The following is a 12,455-nucleotide window of genomic DNA, read 5'->3' as shown; positions in this document are numbered from 1 at the left end:
TAAAACAGTACCTACCACATAAGAGTTTCATGAGGGAATTTAGTGAATTAAGACAGTATATAGAATGACAGCCACACAGTAAATGCATTAAACACAGAATGTTTAGTAGCCACTTCACAGGGTAACATGTTGACTTTTGATAATGTTATAAGAGAAAACTCCCACCTAAAGCAAGTATTTTTAAAGGCTAATTTATCACATTAGTCTCACTTTTATCTAATGGAAATTTGTTATAAAACAAAATTTAAATTCAAATTTGAGATAAAACAAATATAATTCTAAATGACACCTAAAGTTATAGATAAATCTCATATGCTATAAAGAAACTATTAATTTGCTTCCTAGTCAAATCACAACTATCAATATTTAGGGTCATAGCTCATCACAATAGTGCAAATAAATGTGAACTTCAATTCTTCTGAATTTGCTGAAAATGAGGCTTAAATGGTCGAACAGTTGTCATAATTTAATGTAAGTGACTAATCTTTCTCCCGCTATTCCAAAAAACAAGAAAGATTTTCACCTTTTAAGCAGTTGAATTAAAACGTGGTTAAGAGGCTCTGGCCAGATAGCTCAGTTGGTTAGAGCATCATCCCACTATGCCAAAGTTGTGGGTCTGATCCCTGATTAGGGCACAATACAAGAAGCAACCAATGAATACATAAATTCCATAAATAAATGGAACAAATCGATGTTTCTCTCTCTAAAATCAATAAATAAAATAAATATATTTTTAAATGTTCTTAGAATAGCTTGGGGCATGTCACATTCCCAAAGCAGGGATGACATGAAAACTGAGAGACTAGAAAGACAGTGGGAAACTGAAGGCATAGGAACACATTTATGGTCTTACTGAAAAAGTTCTAGACCAGTGTTGTCCAGTAGAAATATAATGTAAACCACAAATGTAATTTAAAGTTTTTAAAGTAGTAATCACATTAAAAATAAAATAAGAAATTAATTTTAATATATTAACCTCCAATATATAAATTATCATTTTAACAAGTAATCAAAATTAAAATTTCTGAATTTTTTTTAATACTAAGTTTTCAAAACCCTGTGTACAATTTATAAATATAGCTCATTTTCAGTCTGGACTGGCCACATTTCAAGTGTTCAAAAGCCACATGTGATGGACAAGGCAAATCCATAGATAAAAGAAAGTTAAGTTTTGGTTGTCAGAAAAGGCCGGAGGAGGGGGAATTTTTCACGGTGATGAAATGTTCTAGAATAAGTGGTAATAGTTTACAAACTTGTGATTTATACTAAAAACCACCAAATTTAAAATCAAAAATAATACTTTTAAATGTGAAGAAAAAGTCACATGTAACTAGTAGCTACAGTATTGAACAGTGCAGCTCTAGAGAAACAGCAAGTAAAAGCCTCTCCACCTACAGCAATATTGTGCCATTAAAATTTTACTTTCTAAACTTCTGTCCTCACACTTCACACAACCTACAATGCAGGATAATTAAAGTTCTGATCACAGTGATTCAATAAATACTGAGTACCTACTCTTTGCAAAACAAATTAGGTACCAGTGGTAAAACGATCACCCAGAAATGTTCTCTAACCAACTCTATCTCCATAAATAGAGCTTTCATTCTAAGGTATTAGACAATGAATTATATAATTTTTAATTGAAGTATAGGATACCATGAAAGTAATATTTGACAGAGAAAATCTGGAAGGTATGAAGAGACTTCCCTAAAAAAAAAAAACCTACCTTTAAAAGACTTAGCTAGGTAAAAGCCAATGGTGGCATTTTAGACAGAATGCCAAACCCATATAAAATAGAGGCAAAGGGCTTGGTATGTTTAGGAACTGAAAAGCCACCAACATGACTAGAATAGGCAGAATAAAAAGCAGAAATGAGGCAGGTAAAGACAGCAAGAGCCAGACTTTATAGGGTCAAAAACAATGAGAAACATTTAAAGTTGTGACATGACAATCAGATCTGGATCTTTACAATCTTTGTAATGCCTACAGGGAGATTAAAGAAGATACAGGAAAAAAAAGGTTAAAAATACAGAAAGAATGATTAGAAAGTCCACTGAGATGAAGAAAAGTGGATGAATTAAAAGAGATTGTGTTAGCAGCCAATTGGCACCAGGTGTTAAGACTTTGGTTCAGCAACCCGGATACTACAGCTAGGGCTAAGAAAGAAGTCAGAGCCAAGACTCAAACTGTAAGAGGAAGTTTATTTAGAAAGTCACAGAAGTAGAAAAAATGGGCTCAGGAAACGAGTTACAGAGGCAAAAGAAGGGCCTTTGGAACCTAGGAGAAAGCTGGACAGAGATACACAACTTGAGGGACAAAAGAGGAAGGAAAGGCACAGAGGTGCTCAGGAAAACAAGCCCTGAGAAAAGGAGGAGGCAGGTTAAGGCTTCCATGTTCCATCCCCAAGGCTTTTATCTGGTCTCAGGGGAGGATCTCAATAGAATATTCATTAGCTTTTCCTCAAGGTCAAGTCTCATCTGATTAATCAGTACCAGAGAACCAGGTAATTAGTCATTGCAGCTGGTCCTGATGTCAACCATGGCATTGCTCTGTCTGGTTTTCTAGGCCTGGAGTTGAAACACAGCTGAGGTCTACATGTCATTCATCTCCAAGGGTTAATGCTTAAGGGGAGTGGTCTTCCAAGGACTTATAATTCTGCCCCTTGCTAGGCACCCAGGGCTCTCTGCTTTGGTGACCCTCTGCACCTGGCCCATCATTCCTGCTCTGTTCATCCCTATCTAACTTCTTAGTATAATTGGAAGTAAAATGCATAGGATTTAGTTACTACATACTGAAAGTGTATGACCTTAAGGAGGAAACAAGGATGACTTAGAATTTTGGTTTTAAACTGGGTGGATGATAGTATAATAAACTAAGATAAGGAAGTAAGAAACTGAGGGGTCAAGACTTTGGGGAAGAAGAAAAATCAAATACAATCTCAAATATAATGAAAATAGGTATGAAATCTACATAAATTCAATGGGCCAAGTAGACTGCTGAAAACTCAGGTCTAGAGCGCAGGGTGGTCTAGGCTGAATGACTGTCTAGGCTGAAGACAGGTGCCTAGGCTAAAGACAGAAAAAAACCAGGACAGGCTGTTATCACTGGTACCAAAGGAAGAAAAACATTTCAGTGGCAGAGTGGCTACTACTGTTGATGAGAGATTAACAATGATGATAATACTTGCACAGCACCTTATGAGCAGTATTTTAAATGATTTAAATGTAATAACTCAACCGTCATAACAATCTAACATGTTTACCAACAAGGACACTTAGATACAAGGAGGTCACATAGATATTAGTGAAGCCAGGTTTCAAAAATGACTCCCGAGCCAATCTATTCATGGGCTCTAAGATACCATTAATAATAGGATGCCCTGATGTATGCCACGAAGGAATAAACACTGCCTCTTACATTATCACATAATATTTTATCATTTAAAATTGCTATTTCACACTTAGTGAAGGAGAAGTTACAATACACTTAATGCTGCATTAAGAAAAAAAATAAGCAAAATGATTATTTTGTTCACATAGCATACTTCCAGAAGAAACTGGCAAAAGTGGTTCCCTTAAGATAGGAAAACTAGGACCATGGTGCTGTCTAAAAATTATTTTAAACACATACACGTATAACTTTTGCTGTAAAACACTTTATAAAGACTGACAGACTGAGCAACAGGGAGGTCTTTGCAAAGTGAAAACATTTACTAATACCTTGGTTTGCATCAGAGAACATGCAGAATTATAAAAAGTAAGTAAGTATAATTTTAAACAGCAATCTCAACATTTCTAGAAAAATGAACAAATAACCAGTGAATTAATAAGTAACTTATTAATACAACAAAAGCTTGAAGATACACTAACAATTTTTAAAAAGTTCCTTAAATATATACATTTTCACAAAATTACTGAACATTTCCTAGAGGGACACAAATTAATAAAACTGGCAACGTATTCAACATGTCTATATCACAATGTAATTAAAAAAGATGTCAGTACACAGCTACTTAGAAATATTCAAGTAATTTGTTCAGAAATATAAATAACAAAAATCAAAATTAAGAATTTATTTTAATATATATTTTTAATCTTTATTAATCAAGGTTAATGACATTCTCCTGTCAAAATAAAAATGACTATAAAACTTTTCCACTTACAAACTATATAGTTAGGTGTCAAAGGGCTGTTCTTAGGTGTCTTTGTTCACAAGTCTTGGGTAAGTTTCCTTTAGAGTAACTATCATCACTCAGAGCTAAAATGCTTTTAGTGTGGCTGTACTTGTTTGTATTGATTAAAGTTCTTAAAGTGCAAGTTTCTATATTTTCTAATTATATAAATGCCTAGAAAAGTTGTTACAAGTTCTGTCTGGAAGAGAGGATTGGGACTGAGGGGAAGGAAAGGGTCGATGGGTGTGGGAAACTTTCACTCTATAGTTCTATATGTAGAAATTTTTAACAGTAAGACTCTGTACTGTTAAGTAGTTTAAAACACCTTTATCTTCCAAATGCCTGTATCACCTAAGAAAATTTAAGAAGAAATTGAAAAGGGTACAAAGAACTGATAGCAAATAAATAAAACTAAAGAACTAAAACAAAAAAAGAACAAAAACAATGGAACCAATGACTCAACGAAATAAAATAAAATTGAAAATTCGTGGGCTCAAAAGAAGTCAAGATGGAAACACAAGTAGACACACCTCGGCTCACTGCACAACCGTAAGAAGGAACACAATGACCTTGAAAACAAAAAGCATCCAGAACTACCAGAAAAACACCCAGAACTGTACAGGAAGTCCTTCTGACAACCAAAAATTTAAAGAAGCTATATTTATCCAGACAGTTAAGAGGAGCAGAGACTCAAGAGATGCAGTGGAGAGGATTGTATGTGGCAGGGCAAGCCTGGGCAGAGTGAGAGGTAGCCAGGCAGCAGCTGCTGGAGGGAGAGGCAGCTCCATATTCACGTGTGGTGGATAAAAATCAGGGAGACATCTTGTCAGGAAGCAAGCCCAGCCCCAGGCCAGATGATGCAGCCCATAGCTCCAGCACCAGGAAAAAGAAGGCATCATAACTTCTGGCTGTAAACCCAGTGGGGGCTGGGGCAGAAGAAGAAACTGCTGGTTTCTCAGAAAGCCCAGAACCTCTGCAAAACCACTCACCTTAGGAACCACGACCAGGACAACAGCTGGAGGGGCACCAGTCGCATATGGGAAGTGAGTGAAGAGACTGGAAATGGGGCAAGGGCCAGGGAAACCTCCAGAAGTCAGCCAGCCTCAGCACCGTTCCTTCTCTGACCCCGACCCGACACATGGTGCCACGGTTGTCCTGACCTGGCAAATACTCAAGGCTCTGCCCCATAGGACCTTACAGGTGCACTAAAATGGAATCAAAGCAGCTCTACCTAGTACACAGACACTGGGAAGCTGCCAAAATCAGGAGACTAAGAAATGTGGCCCAAATGAAGGAACAGAACAGAATCCGAGAAAAAGAGCTAAGCAATGCAGAGACAGTCAACCTATCAGATGCAGAGTTCAAAACACGGGTGGTGAGAACGCTCAAAGATCTCATTGAGTATGACAAAAGTATAACGGAAGAAATAAACGCTCTATCTACTAAGGGAAATAAAGAAACATCCACAGGAAACCAACAATGAAGGGAAGCCGGGATTCAGATCAATGATTTGGAACATAAGGAAGAATTAAGCATTCAACCAGAACAAAGTGAAGAAGAATTCAAAAAAAACTAGGAGAGCTTAAGAAGACTCTGATACACCTCCAAAAGGGCTAAAATTTGAATTACAGGGATGCCAGAAGGAGAAGAGGAAGAGCAAGAAATTGAGAACTTATTTGAAAACAAATCAAAAGAAAACTTTACTAGCCCTGGTTGGTGTGGCTCAGTGGATTCGGTGCCAGCCTGCAAAACAAAGGGTCGCTGGTTTGATTCCCAGTCAGGGCACATGCCTGGGCTGCGGGCCAGATCCCCAGTGGGGTGGCATATGAGAGGCAATCACACATTGATATTTCCCTTTCTTTCCACCTCCCTTACCCCCCCTCTCTAGAAATGAATAAATCAAATAAAAATAATAATAAATAAAATGAAGAAAGAAAAAAAGAAAACTTTCTTAATTTGACAAAGGAAGTAGACATAAAAGTGCAGGAAGCACAGAGAATCCCAAACAAGTTGAATCCAAAGAGGCCCACACCAAGATACATTATAATTAAAATGCCAAGGTTAAAGATAAGGAGAGAATCTTAAAAGCAGCAAGAGAAAGGCAGAGTTACCTACAAAGGAATTCCCATAAGACTTTCAACTGATTTCTCAAAACAAACTTTGTAGGCAAGAAAGGACTGGCAAGAACTATACAAAGTGATGAAAACCAAGGACCTATAACTAAGATTACTCTATCCAGCAAAACTTTCATTTACAATGGAAGGACAGATAAAGTGCTTCCCAGGCAAAGTAAAGCTAAAGGAGTTCATTATCACCACGGCCTAATTATTTGAAATGTTAAGGGGACATATTTGGGGAAAAAGATTAAAAATTATGAACATTAAAGTGACAACAAACTCACAACTATCAACAGCTGAATCAAAAAAAACAAACAAAACTAAGCAAATAACTAGAACAGGAATAAAATAATAGATACGGAGGATTATCAGCTGAAGGGAGCAGGGGGAGAATGGGGGAAAAGATGTCAGGATTTAGAAGCATAACTGGGTAGGAACAGAACAGATGGGGGGATGTTAAGAACAGTATAAGCAATGGAAAAGCCAAATAATTTGGATGCACAACCTGTGGACATGAACTAAGGCGGGGGTCGGAGGGGGCTTTGATCACAGGACAAAAAGGGGGAGCTGGGCACAAGGGGAAAAATCTTAATAGCATTATCAATAAAATATACTTTAAAAAATATTTAATTATACTTAATCTCATGCCAGTGACTACTGAAAACAAAATCTATACATTAATCACAAATTCCTTAACATTCAGGTAATCTTTACATAAGAGCCTGTCTCTGCAATATCAAGGTTGTTATATAGTGAACTTACATCATGGGTAGGTTGGGTTTTTTTGTTTTGTTTTGTTTTGTTTTTACATAATATTGGAAAATCTGGAGGATACTATTGAGAATTCCCAAAAAACCTGAGTTCTCAGAGAACTGTGTATATGTGAAGAAAATAATTGGAGAGCTGGTGTTCCTGCCAACAGATTTCTACAGTAAAGTGCTGCTGTGGAAAAGGAAAGGGAAAGAAAAAGGAAAAGGAAGGAATGGAAAAGTTGGAGGCTCAGGTGAAAAATAAAGATTAAGTAAAAACAAAAGCAGTAAAAAGGGAACAAACCCTGGTTGCTTGTGGCTCAGTGGGTTGAGTGACAGCCTGCAAATAGCAGGGGCATCAGTTCGAGTCCCAGTCAGGGCACATACCTGGGTGCAGGCCAGGTCCCTAGTTGGAGGCTTGTGAGAGGCAGCTGATGAATGTATCTCTCACACCTCGATGTTTCTCTCACTTTCTTTCTCCCTCCCTAAATAAAATTATTTTTTTAAAAAAAGGCAGCTAAAACTAAGGTAAACCATACCCTGTATTTACCACATATTAATAACATCAAAAGTAATAAATGAATATTAAATAAAGATTTTATTTTTAAAAAAAGTGATAATTTTGAATGTAAACAGAACGTTAAGACAAAAACAGAAAAATTCACAGAAAATATACCTTTTAACAACCACACTTTAAAAAGCCCCCCAGTTCTCAAATATACATCCCAATTTACAAAGAATAATCCCATGCTGTTTCAAAACAATGAAATAGGTAAGATGATTACAAGCACATTTTATAAGTCAAGTACAGCTTCCCTCAAACTTACCCAGGAAAATTCTGAATACAGGTTAGTCTTGCTAAAAGAAGTTTTTCTACTTGGCTTTATTTTTTTCAAGTCTGTATTAATGGTGAAAATAGGATGAAATGGGCTACCTCGTGAAGTGCCAGTGCTACAGTAATTTATTGGGTTGGCGAAATAGTTTGCTTTTAAAGTAAAAATTAAAGACATTTTTCATTTTCACTAATAACTTTACTGAACTACAATTCACCGTTTTGTTCCATTACCTTCTGCCATCTTTCAGGCAACTTCTTAATTCCATCTTCTCAAAACTTTTTACCTTTTTGAGCTTTTTACCTGTTCAGGTGCCTTTTGCAGTCTTCCAGGAAACTGAAATTTTTTCCATTAAGACACTTTTGAAAAGACAGAAATAAATGGAAATCCAAAGGTGCAACATCTCATGAATACGGCGTATGAATTAGAACTTCCCAGCCAAGCTGTTAACAGTTTTTGCCCGGTCATCAAAGAAACACGCAGTCTTGTGTTATCCTGATGTAAGATTATGTGTTTTCTGTTGATTATTTCTGGACACTTTGTCAAGTGCTGCTTATAGCTGTTCTAACTTGGAGCAATGCTTGTCAGAAGTAATTAGTTTTCCAGAAGGAGCTCTTAATAGAGGACTCCCTTCCAATTCCACCATATACACATCACCACCTTTGGATGTAGACCGGCCTTCGGTATGGTTGATGGTGGTTCATTTCGCTTGCCCCATGATCTCTTCTGTTCCGCATCATTGTAAAATAATCCACTTTTCATCACCCCTTCCAGTATGTTTTAAAAACAGAACATTTTCGTTACATTTAAGTAGAAAATCGCATGAGCTGTCAGGAAGGTTATTTTCGCTTAACTTACAAGGCACCCAAACATCAAAGCTATTAATATAATCAAGCTTGTGCAAATGGTTTTCAACACTTGGTTTGGATATTTTATGTTGGCTATCACTCACGTGGTATAACGTTGATTGTTATCAATTAATGTCTCCATTTGATCGCTATCAACTTTAACTGGCCTACCCAACAATGGAGCTTTGTCCAGTGAGACATCTCCTGCATGAAACTTCTTGAGCCACTTTTAACATGTTCGATCAGTCACAGCACCTCCTCCATACACTGGACAACTAATTTTTTTGTAAACGTTTCAGCTGCATTTTTACCATTCTTGATATACCAAAGCATAATATGCCAAAAATGATGCATATTTTCTTCTGTCTTTATTAAAATGGTTATACAAAAATTCACCAATTTGGTAAGTTTTTTAAAAAAATGCACACTGATATGACAGCTGTCACAATGCAATCTAAGAAAATTGTTTTGAATGAAGTTAAAGACAACTAAGCACTACTGGAGCAAGCTTACAGAAAAAAACTGAACAAACTATTTGGCCAACCCAATACAACAACCTACCTAGAAAGAAAAGTATGAAAAGGCCAGATACTATGACCCAGTAATATATTTCCAGTAATCTCAGGCAAATAAACTCAGATAAAAATTACTAAGTAAAGATGTTACTTTCAGTATATAGGGACAGGCAAAAAGTATGTTTATCACTGTGTACACAAGTTTATTCTTGTGTTGTTATTTATTAATTATTGTATCCTTTCCCATATGAACAACTGTAAACATACTTTCACCCACCCCTGTATATATAGTAGGAAAAAACAGAAACAATTACAAATGTTCAACAAAAGAATGGTTTAGTCTGGTAATACTAAATATAAAACAATCCATAAATTAAACATTATTTACCTTTTAGTATTTAAATTAAACACCAAATATTTAAAGTGACTATTCAGTATCATGAGGAAAAAACAAGACACATTAAAAGAAAAAGCAGATCCATACTAAGATCCTGATAAAAAGAAAAAAGGATTTTAGTACCAACAGCTACCTGTAGTTTATGAGAGACTGTCATGTTTGTCATCTTTGTACATTTCTTCTAAATTCTCATAGAAAAGCAAAAATATGAGGGTTCTCTGTGTTTCAGATAAATATTAATAGACCATAAGCTTTTATCCCCAAGGTCATCCCCTTGATTTTGTTATTAACAAAAACAAACTGGTTATCCCTGAAATCCACTTCAAGTTTCTGATTCCCAGCCTCTTCAGATTAAGTTGACTTTAATACTCCAAACCCAGCTATTAGCTGGTTTCATCAAAACATCACCATTCTTCCTCATCTTCAATCACTTCTGTCTTCACTTCTCTCCTTAACCAGTTTACATTCCATGGGCATTCATTATAATCACTCCCTTGCAAATACTCTTGACAACTTTGATGCTCTTCTTCCTTCATGGTACTCATAATGGCAAAGCCCCAATGCTAGTTAAACTCAGTCCACAATTAACAACAACAACAAAAAAAGTAGCACTGCTGGGGGTTGGGGGGAGGGGGCGTGCACAAGGAGACGGACCTTACCATCATTAACTGGTCTCATGCTCAAGTGAAGACCATACAAACAAATCAAATGGAATTTAATGTGACCTTATGTGTCTGTTCCTATTAAAGAATCATCCTTTCATTATGCTTGGAATACCATCCCTCCATTCTTCTCAAGGACTTTACCCCTTCAATTACCTCTCCTCTCTTTAGCACAATCAATTTCTCCCCTCCATCAATATACAAACATACAATAATATCTACCAGAAAAAAATGTTAAAGCTCTCTGAAGCCATATGTCTCTGCTTCTGTCAAAGCAAAACTTTTTTCAAAGTTTATGATGTGTTACAGAGTTGTACACTCAAAACGTATATGGTTTTATTACCCACTGTAACCCCAATATATTAAATTTTTAAAAAAATGTTAAAAAAAGCCCTGACTGGTGTGGCTCAATGGATTGTGTACCAGCCTGCAAAACCAAGGGTCACCAGTTCGATTCCCAGCCAAGACACATGCCTCGGTTGCAGGCCAGATCCCCAGTAAGGGGGTGCGCAAGAAGCAACCACACAGAGGTTTCTCGTCCTCTCTTCCTCCCTTCCCCTCTCTCTCTGAAAATAAATAAATAAAATCTCTTTTGAAAATGTTAAAGAAAAAGGTCAGCCCTGGGTGGTGTGGTTCAGTGGATTAAGCCCTGGCCTGCGAACCAGAAGGTTGCAGTTTTGATTCCCAATCAGGGCACATGCCTGAGTTGTGGGCCAGGTCCCCAGTGGGGGCAGCGGGGGCCCACTAGAGGCAAGAACACACTGATGTTTCCCTCCTTTTCTCCCTTCCTGTCAATAAAATAAAATAAATAATCGTTATAAAATAAAAGTCAACCATATTGCCAGTTCCTCACCTTACTTCCTCTTAACCCACTCCAATAATACCCATCTTCACCATTTCAATGATAATACTCTAGTCAAGGTCACCAATGACCACCATGCTGAAAATTCAAGTCATTTCTCCCATTCAGGAGTATGACAAAGTTGACCACTTTTTTGAACTGTCTTCTGTTGGCTTCACTGACAGCATTCTCTCCTGGTTGCTAATACATCACTAATAGCTCACTCTCCTTATCCTTTGTTGGTTCTCCTTGGTTCAACTTCAAAATGTGCTAGGAGCCTAGGACAAATACCAGGACTTTGTCCTAGACCCCCTTCCTTTTCAAACCAAACTGTCCTAGAGTTAAGTAACCCAGCCTAAGTTTTAAATATACCATATCTATATATCTATGACCCTAAACCTCTTTTCAGATCTGACTTCCAGACTTATATATTCAACTGCTTGTTATTTCCCCACCTTAACACCAAACAAGAACAAAGCAAAATTCTTATCTTCCCCCCAACTCTTTCTCATCTCAGAAATAAGCACCACCATCTATCTAGTTGCTAAAGACAAAAACCTAGGTGTTTTTTCAGCATCTTCATTTTCCCTCTGTACCATCAGCAAGTTCTGGTAACTCTCTCTACATCTAAAACATCTCTCAAATACTCCCAGTTCTTTTTAGCTCCCTATTCAACCCTAAACCCAAGCTACAATCATCTCTTGCCTGGGCTACCCAGAAAGGCTACTACCCACATGATCTTTCTGAGTTCATTTCTGCCCTCACCCCACTGTCATACACAGCAAGTTGTCTAACTAATTTCCTGTCTTTCTTATTAATGAAAGCCTGAATTATTTGTGGAGCAACGTACTTGGTTAAAAAACATTTCCTAGCCTCTCTTAAACCAAGAAGACGTTATGACACAGTCCTGGATAAAAAAAATAAAATAAAAACAGGTTACTGAATGGGGCTTCTTAGAAAGCTCTTTAAAGGGCAAGAACTCAGCTGGCACAGGCTTTATGCCTTTCCCTTTCTGAAATTCAGACATGTTGTCTGGACCAATGACAGCCATTTTGAGAGTTTAAGGACAAGGGTCAAACTCCTAAGATTTGTACATTGAAAGTTAGAATAATCTATTAACACTGTAAAATCCTTAACTAAGTAACTCGGGTATACTTCCCTCCAGACTCTTATTTGTTTAAACCACTACCAGTTTCTCCTGTTACATTCAGTCAAACTCAACCGTTAACTCTTAAATCCTCCTCCCTCACATCTTCAGTTTCAATTCATTCTCCTCACAGTAGCCAAAGTGATCTTGATACCAATAGGCAGGCATCCGGACA

General features: G+C 37.0%; 1 protein-coding gene across 1 annotated transcript in view; it reads right to left on the bottom strand.

Annotated features, from left to right (window-relative positions):
• UBE2K (ubiquitin conjugating enzyme E2 K) overlaps nt 1-12,455 on the bottom strand; it is a 56,977-nt gene that overhangs the window by 30,212 nt on the left and 14,310 nt on the right. The gene's annotated exons all lie outside the window — the stretch shown is intronic.

This window comes from Pteronotus mesoamericanus, unplaced genomic scaffold (genome assembly GCF_021234165.1).
Source record: "Pteronotus mesoamericanus isolate MK-2021 breed Mesoamerican mustached bat unplaced genomic scaffold, CSHL_Meso_final contig_68, whole genome shotgun sequence".
NCBI classification, from domain to species: domain Eukaryota; kingdom Metazoa; phylum Chordata; class Mammalia; order Chiroptera; family Mormoopidae; genus Pteronotus; species Pteronotus mesoamericanus.
This window is presented reverse-complemented; position numbering and strand designations above follow the sequence as displayed.